The sequence below is a fragment of the Mus musculus genome, chromosome 10 (genome assembly GCF_000001635.26).
Source record: "Mus musculus strain C57BL/6J chromosome 10, GRCm38.p6 C57BL/6J".
NCBI lineage: Eukaryota > Metazoa > Chordata > Mammalia > Rodentia > Muridae > Mus > Mus musculus.
In genome coordinates this window covers 52797266-52804861 of record NC_000076.6, presented here as the reverse complement: position 1 = coordinate 52804861, position 7596 = coordinate 52797266, and the positions used below count along the sequence as shown (strand labels likewise).

The 7596-nt window shown below is 37.8% G+C and overlaps 1 protein-coding gene and 1 long non-coding RNA gene across 2 annotated transcripts in view; one reads left to right on the top strand and one right to left on the bottom strand.

The window, feature by feature from the left end:
* Positions 1-7596, bottom strand: part of Slc35f1 (solute carrier family 35, member F1) — a 421122-nt gene that overhangs the window by 306761 nt on the left and 106765 nt on the right. The gene's annotated exons all lie outside the window — the stretch shown is intronic.
* The window catches only part of Gm36123, a 36032-nt gene continuing 28511 nt past the window's right edge, over positions 76-7596 (top strand). The window contains exon 1 of the long non-coding RNA XR_003948870.1: positions 76-137. This is a non-coding gene — a long non-coding RNA (predicted gene, 36123). The remainder of the gene's footprint in view (positions 138-7596) is intronic.

The following is a 7596-nucleotide window of genomic DNA, read 5'->3' as shown; positions in this document are numbered from 1 at the left end:
CTAGCAGTGGATAGTGGTTAAAGCTGACTTTGTTCCAGTGGATAGTCCCTCACCCATGATTACTTGAGCAGCACAAACTGAACTCACTGGGTTATGAAAACATAAAAAGACATGAAGTTGGGAGAGGATTTGAAGAGGTAGGTCCAATCGAAATGCATTGTGTACACACATGAAATTCTCCAAGAATTAATTAAAAGTAATTAGAAGTTATATTTAAAAGTTGAGAATGACATCACTGAATATGAGTAGATTTAGCATTTTCAATATTTCTTTTAAGAACTTGATTTTAATGTATAATTTTTAAAAATTGCTTCACTATTACATGCAATCTCTTTTATGTTAGGTTCATAGAGTCTATTCAACTTTACATTGAAAGATACTAGAAATTTATCCTAGCTATGCAGAGTGGACTTAGAAAGGAGTAGAACTTAGAGCAAGTGTGTGTGTGTGTGTGTGTGTGTGTGTGTGTGTGTGTGTGTGTGTGAGAGAGAGAGAGAGAGAGAGAGAGAGAGAGAGAAGGAGAGAGAAAGGAGAGAGAGATAAGAGAGAGAGAGAGAGAGAGAATAATTTAAGAAGAAAAGAGAAAGAAAATTCAGTGTGTGGTTAGATTTACCAAAAATAAAAGAGAAAGTCAAAGCTCAGAGGTGTAGAGATGAAGCTCAGTGGTAGAGCTCTTGCCTGGCCTTTTGTAAGGACTTGGGTTTAATACTGGATAGTATCGACATGGAAAGAAGTCAGGGGAAGATATAAAGAAGAGAAGGAAGAGTTGAAGGCCTAAAGCATTTGTCCTTCTAAATTCAGGGATGCACACTGCAGTTAGGGGGCACTGGCTCTTAATTTTTCATAACAATTCTTCCTAAATCAACTAGAAAGAAATTGAAACTCTTAAGATATTACTTTTTTCCATTGTTAAAATTGCAAGCATTTTTTTGTTTTGTGTGCTTGTCTCCTGCCACGTCTGTCCACAAACCACTAGAGCTTGTCTGCCATGATGATCTCTAAAAGAAACCTTCCTCTCTTGGCTTGCTTCTTCTAAGGCCATTCAGTAATCTGTTTTGAGGCTGGGCTAGGAGCAAAGACGTGTGAATCTTGCAAGAATGGTCTCCTAACCTTCACAACTCATTCCTCTCAATACTGACAGATTCTTGGACAAATTCTCAGATTTTTATGAAATATGAATTATTATATAATATATAATTAAAAATTATTATTTTATAGTTGACAATCACATGTCTAAATTGATCCCAGTATTAAGGTATAAAGTCTAGTATAACAACAACAATGTGCCTAATTCCTCAGGAAGTCAAAAGTTTCTCTAAAGTAAAAATTTTTGAAATTTACACAAGTTTTTGACTCTTCTATAGAAATTGTTCTGCAGAAGACTTGACTTGCGGGGGCAAGTAGAACTAAATCAACTTTAACTCAAAATGTGTTTCTTAACACAGAAAATGGTCTTCAATGAGCTATAGAAAGGCTTCCTTTTTTACAACACAAAAGAATTGCCTGGCATTCAGCTAGATTCGAGGAAAGCTTCATATATATGTAAGAAAATAGAGGCTTTTAGGAATGCTAGGCTCAAAATGATAGATTTAATATTAATATCACTTGGAAACTCCCACAGCTGCTGCACAGTGACATCATGATACAGTGCTTCAGACCAGAGACATCAACTTTCCCATTTACATTTGGCATCGATGAATAGTGAGGGTCAGCCCTTAAATAGATCATGCTTCCAAACGCTTTCCGTACCTGGGACTTCTCCAGCATCCATCATTTTTATTACCATAGCTATTTATATGTATAACCAAAGAAAAAGAGGAAGTAAGAAGATACAGAAGAAGAAATACCCAAAGCTACACCAGTGCCTGTATTCCACTCAGTCCTCAGATGGTTTTGCCATTGCCACTGCATGAGCATATGACATGGGAAGTCACCCAAGACCCCATCCTCAAACAGGGCTCCCAGCTTGCCTGAATTCTATATTGCCATTGTCTTGAACTCTTTCCTGACCTTTGAGGCAAGAAACTCACCATTTTTATTTTGCATTGTCCCTGGCAACTTATATAATCAGTTTTGCCTACTGCCTCTGGAAATACTGTATTTTGTTCTTCAGCAATCACTATCTAAAAGTGTATCCTTTCATTAAGAGAAAAACTTAGAGTACTTTCTAAATAGCAGGCTGTATGCACAGCATTCTCTCTCTCCCTCTCTCTCTCTCTCTCTCTCTCTCTCTCTCTCTCTCTCTCTCTCTCTCCCTCCCTCCCTCCCTCCCCCCCTCCCTCCCTCCCTCCCCCCCCTCCCTCCCTCCCTCCCTCCCTCTCTCTCTCTCTCTCTCCCCCTCATTTTACTTTATTTTTAATGTGTAGTGGTGTTTTGCCTGCATATATGTCTGTTTACCACACTTGTACCTGGTGCTAGCACAGGCCTGAAGAGGGCATCAACTCACCTGGAACACAATTACAGGTGGTCATGAGCCATCATGTGGGTCCTGGGAAGCAAACCTGGATTTTCTATAAGAGCTTCCAGAGCTCTTAGCCACTCTCAATGCCTGTGAGTCACTCACCTTCATAACTTCTAATCTCTAGCAAGTGCTCAACTTAAGCCTGCATTTCTGGGTACCATGTCAGTTTCTTTCCCAACCACAGCTGTCTCACCAGTGTCCCTGTGTTGGTTCCTACTCACTAAACCAGAATCTTCACCACATGAATTAATTTTCAGTCATTATCATCTCAATAGGGTCAGACTTGTTTATACTTGCTCATGTTTCTCTTCATGGATACAATCCAATGTCTTCTCTTGGATTAGTTTACTGTAGTGACTAATATTGATTATCAATTGAACAGGATCCAGGATTACCTAGGAGACAAGCCTCCCGTCATTAGGAAGTCTCTAGATTTTCATTAGCCTCTGGTCTTGTCCTCCAGGGATTATCAAGACTGAGTTTAGATGAGGAGGCTTACCCTAAAGGTACTTTCTTTGGGCTTGGGCCCTAGACTTTACAAAACAGAAAGATAGCTGAGCACCAGCATCCTTCTCCCTCCTTCCTGACTGACAATGCAATGCCAGCAACTGCCTCGGGATCCTGAAGCCATGACTTGAATCCCATGATGGGCTCTATCCTCCAACTGTGAGCAAAATAAGCAAGCTTTCCTTCCTTCTTTCCTTCCTTCCTTTTTTCCTTCCTTCCATTTTCCTTCCTTTTTTCTTCTCTTCCTTCCTTTTTCTTTCCTTCCATTTTTCCTTCCTTTCTTTATCTCTCCCCTTTTCTTTCTTTCCTTTTTTTGCTTCTTTCCTTATTTTTTTCTTTCCTTCCTGGCTTCATTTATTTTTTCTTCCTCCTTCTTTCCTTGCTTCCTTCCTTCCGTTGCTTTTGTTATTTTCCAGGCAATAGGAAAATTAAGTAACTCAGTTCCTGGTGATCTGATTAGTCTTCATGTTTCCAGTCTACATTTTCTTCTTTATTTCTATGTCCATTTGAATGGTTATACTCATAAGATTTTATAATAAAAATCTGACCATGTTCTATGAAACACTGCATTTTTTAAAAAAAGTCACAAATCTTATATTTCAATATAATTTTAGCAGTCCTACCTTTAAGAGGTAGAGTTACACACACACATGCACACACACACACACACACACACACACACACACACACACACACAAACTTACTTACACATAACTTACTTTGGCAAACTAAATATAGCAGGGGTATGACTCTGGGTAGGGTTTAAAGTTAGCACTGTATGAATCTAGGAAATTCTCTCTCCCTCCCTCCATCCATCTCTTGCTTCCCTCTTTCTCTCTTCCTATTCTCCCCCACTTTTCCCCACCACCTTTGCAGCTTTAAAGATAGGCTCAAATCACAGTGTGGACCAAAATCCACATGTGAGCTTCCCTACTTAGTTCTTCTTTGATCCACACTTCTTTCAAAGTGTCTCTGATTTTTCTTTACACCTCAGCTTCTGTCTAAGTCTCCAGTTGAATTCCAGTAACAGACCTTAGTCTTGTACCCTCTAAACATTTAACTGGTGAATTCAGACTTGGCTACTTACCAAAATTCCTTTAGTTTATGCAGATGTCTACAATGAGTTCCTACTTCCCATTTCTTCCAGCCAATATATTCTGTTTCATTTTCAAGGTCTTCCCCAATATCTCCTCCTTCCCTCAAGTCTATCCAAATGTATTTCCCAATAATCATATGCGCAAGTTCTTCACCACACTATTTCTTGACCCCTTCCACCCTGTCAAGCACATGAGTTCTAAATGCTTCTCTTGTGGTCTTTTTGATTACCTTCCAGTCACTTAGTATATACTTCCTAAGAGTGGATACCATGCCACATCTCCATCAGATAAACTTACAATATTTGGCACTTAATGAGCACCCAATATGACATATAAACTAGCTGGTCATGGGTGGGTTTTACAGCCTGCACTGCTTATAGGATGGGGTCAGTGTTCCGTGTCAGTGCTATATAATACATGTAATTAGTATACATGTACTATAGTATACATATAGCATACAGGTATTATACTAGTAGTTAGTGCTATAATACATGTAGTACAAAATTACATGTCCTAATTAGATCTCAGAGAAAGGGATCAGAAACACAGATACCATAACAACTTGCTATGGCTAGTCAAAAAAAAAAAAAAAAAAAAAAAAAGGAATAGCGTATCTGTTTTCACTACAATACAGGTTCCAGCCTTCACAATTGTTTCAAACAATGTGGCATTTTGTAGTGAAAAAAAAAAACTCACTGAAGGGAAAATGGGTGAATTTCTTAACTGTGAGGCAGGCAGGGCACAGCACAAATAGGATGAGACTATTATTTTTTAAAAATACTCTTACCGAATACAAATAGCAATTTAATTAAAAATATCACTGTTGTCCAACCATTACATAAAAATAAACCTACATTTTTCTCACTGACACTGCCTATGGGGCTCGGTCTGAAATGGGGTAAGGGTAGAGGGTCAGGAACGTGTCACTATTGAGGGCATTACACAGGCTGAGACAGAAAGTGTAAGCTATTAGAAACATGCATATGAGGGTTATGCATTCCCAGACACTAACAGAAAGTATATGAATTATTTAAAAGTTTCTCTGTCTCTCTTCCCACTTCTCTTGCCTTCAATGAATCTACAAGAACATTTCACCATGTGGTAGTGCTAATTATCTTCTGATGGTGCTGATACACTTATGCAAAGTAAGAAGAAATACTTTAGTTTGTTTCAAATATTGATATCTATATTAACTTATAGTCTTTTGATCAAAAACCTTTATACAATATATTTTACCATGTTTTCTCTTTTGCCAACTCCTCCCAGATCCTCCCCAACCTCCCTATTCAGCCAATTCTCTTTCTGTCTATCTGTCTATTTAGTTTTGTATCTCTATATCTCATTCTCTCTCAAAAGAAGCAAGAAACAAAAACCATTAAAAAAACAAACTTGTTTAGGTTATAGACGGTTTTAAGGACATAGTGTCTTCCAGAAGCAACAGGACTGATATTGATAAGAATCTGCTGAGACTATGGCAATAGACATAGAATTTTCATAGAGTCAGATGGGATCCTAGCACTGAGAGGAGGAAGTAGAAATGGGGTCCTACTCCTAAGCAAGGAGCTATTTGCAATTGATAACCCATTAGCAATGAGAATTTGGTTTCCTGCATTGGAGTGTCATTGGAGTATATCAACCATACTCCAGGGCATGCCACATGCTTAAGAGTAATTAGGCAACATGAATCAAACCCAATACTACTTTTATGAACTTTTTCTTTCATTTTGTTTGGGCTTTTGAGCTTTAATTTACTCGTATTTATAGTTATGTGTAAATGTATTCAATAACCACACTCAAATAAGCATCATTATTCTGAAAATAACAAGAAAAAATTATTTATCTAGTACATAATATATATAGAGAGAGGTAGATAGGTAGAGAGAGAGAGATAGGTAAAAATGAACTGAAAATATAAAATATGATATATTGTCCATATTCAATATGCTTATTTTGGTATCAAGCACTATTTGCTCAAATCCATTACTGAGAACAAGGTAACTTAGTTTATCACTTTGGATGGAAACTGTTATATATCTGCAAATTTTAAAACATTGCTTTTCAGGACAATGGATAAAGTATGTTGAAACAGTAGCTCTTTTTGGTTTTGAAGAGACCCATTCAATAACATGCTGATACATATTTCAAATTACTTTTGAAATCTAACTCAAATTTATTTCAAATATATTTCAAATATAATTCAAAATCAATATATTTTATGGCAACAGTTCCATCAAGAGCTATTGTTACAAAGCAAAAGGAGTTCCATGACAAAATGCAAATTGTAGTGATTTCAAAGCTCTCAAGATGAGAGTCAATGAAATCCAGTCCATCCAGTGTGCCCAGCATACTCTAGCAATGTGATGGAAAAGGTTTCTCTTTTAGTCCTCTTAGGCACTCATTCCTAGTTCTGTGGGACCAGCATTAGAAGATTGGACTTTTGGTAGAGCATTTCCTACATCGTCACTAAATATAAAGGTTCCCACATCATCTTATTTCTAGACACCCAAATATACTCCCTTTAGTTTAGCATGCCCCTATTTGAGGCATCAATAATCCCAATGATAACAAGAACAACAACAACAAAAAAAATGTGTATGATTGCCAAGCTGCAGAATGCATTGTTCTTATATTATGAAACAAGCATTTAACCTTACAATAACCTTGAAGAGCAGGAAGAACACTGATCATTTCCAGTTGCTAACGGAGGGCCAGAGAAATCAAGAGGCTTGTGCTGCTGCTAAGTGCTTTGGTTCTAGGTGCAATGCTCTTTGCATTTAAAGAACTCATGTTCTGATGACGATTTGTGAGACACTCTATGAACCGTGGCTGTGCCAGTTTGGGCAAATGCTAGAGGACTTTAAAATGTGAAGGGTAGAGCAATGATAAGCCTAATTGACTTTATACGTTTTAAAAACTTGATCTCATATCAGCTTGCCATTAACTGTTCCACAAAAGAGATTCACTGCAGTGCAATCCCTCTCTTATTATGATGATCTTAGAAAACAAAATTAAAAGGAACTTAACGGGTAGCACTCTATTTAATGAGCAAAGCTTACATAAGAGTGCAGAAATAATACCCCAGAGCTATTTTATTCAAGAGCCACAAAAGATCTACGGCAGATGAGTGACGGAAACATAATGAGAGTGAGCTCATGCTGCTGCCAAGTCACTATTATTTAGAGGCGCCTACTCTACTTGAAGTTGTGCTTTGCCTCTCACAAGTATCACTGTCAGCAGAAACAGAAGATGGTGGCTAGAGAGTAGATGATCCTGCTGTGAGCCCCTGGGCATTTTACTAGTTACTAACACAGTCAATACTAAGCTAAGCATCCCTAGGAGATCTTCGATAAGAAGCCATATTCTTACCTTGGTTTGCTTAGGACTCTGGGGAAAAAAAAAAAGACTAAGAAGTACATTTGTTCCTTTCCTGAGAATTTAACATCTTGTGAATACTCCCATATTGGGATCTGGTTGTCCATAATTTCTACACCATCACACTGCAGATGGTGTTATGTTTGTGGTTTCTCTCCA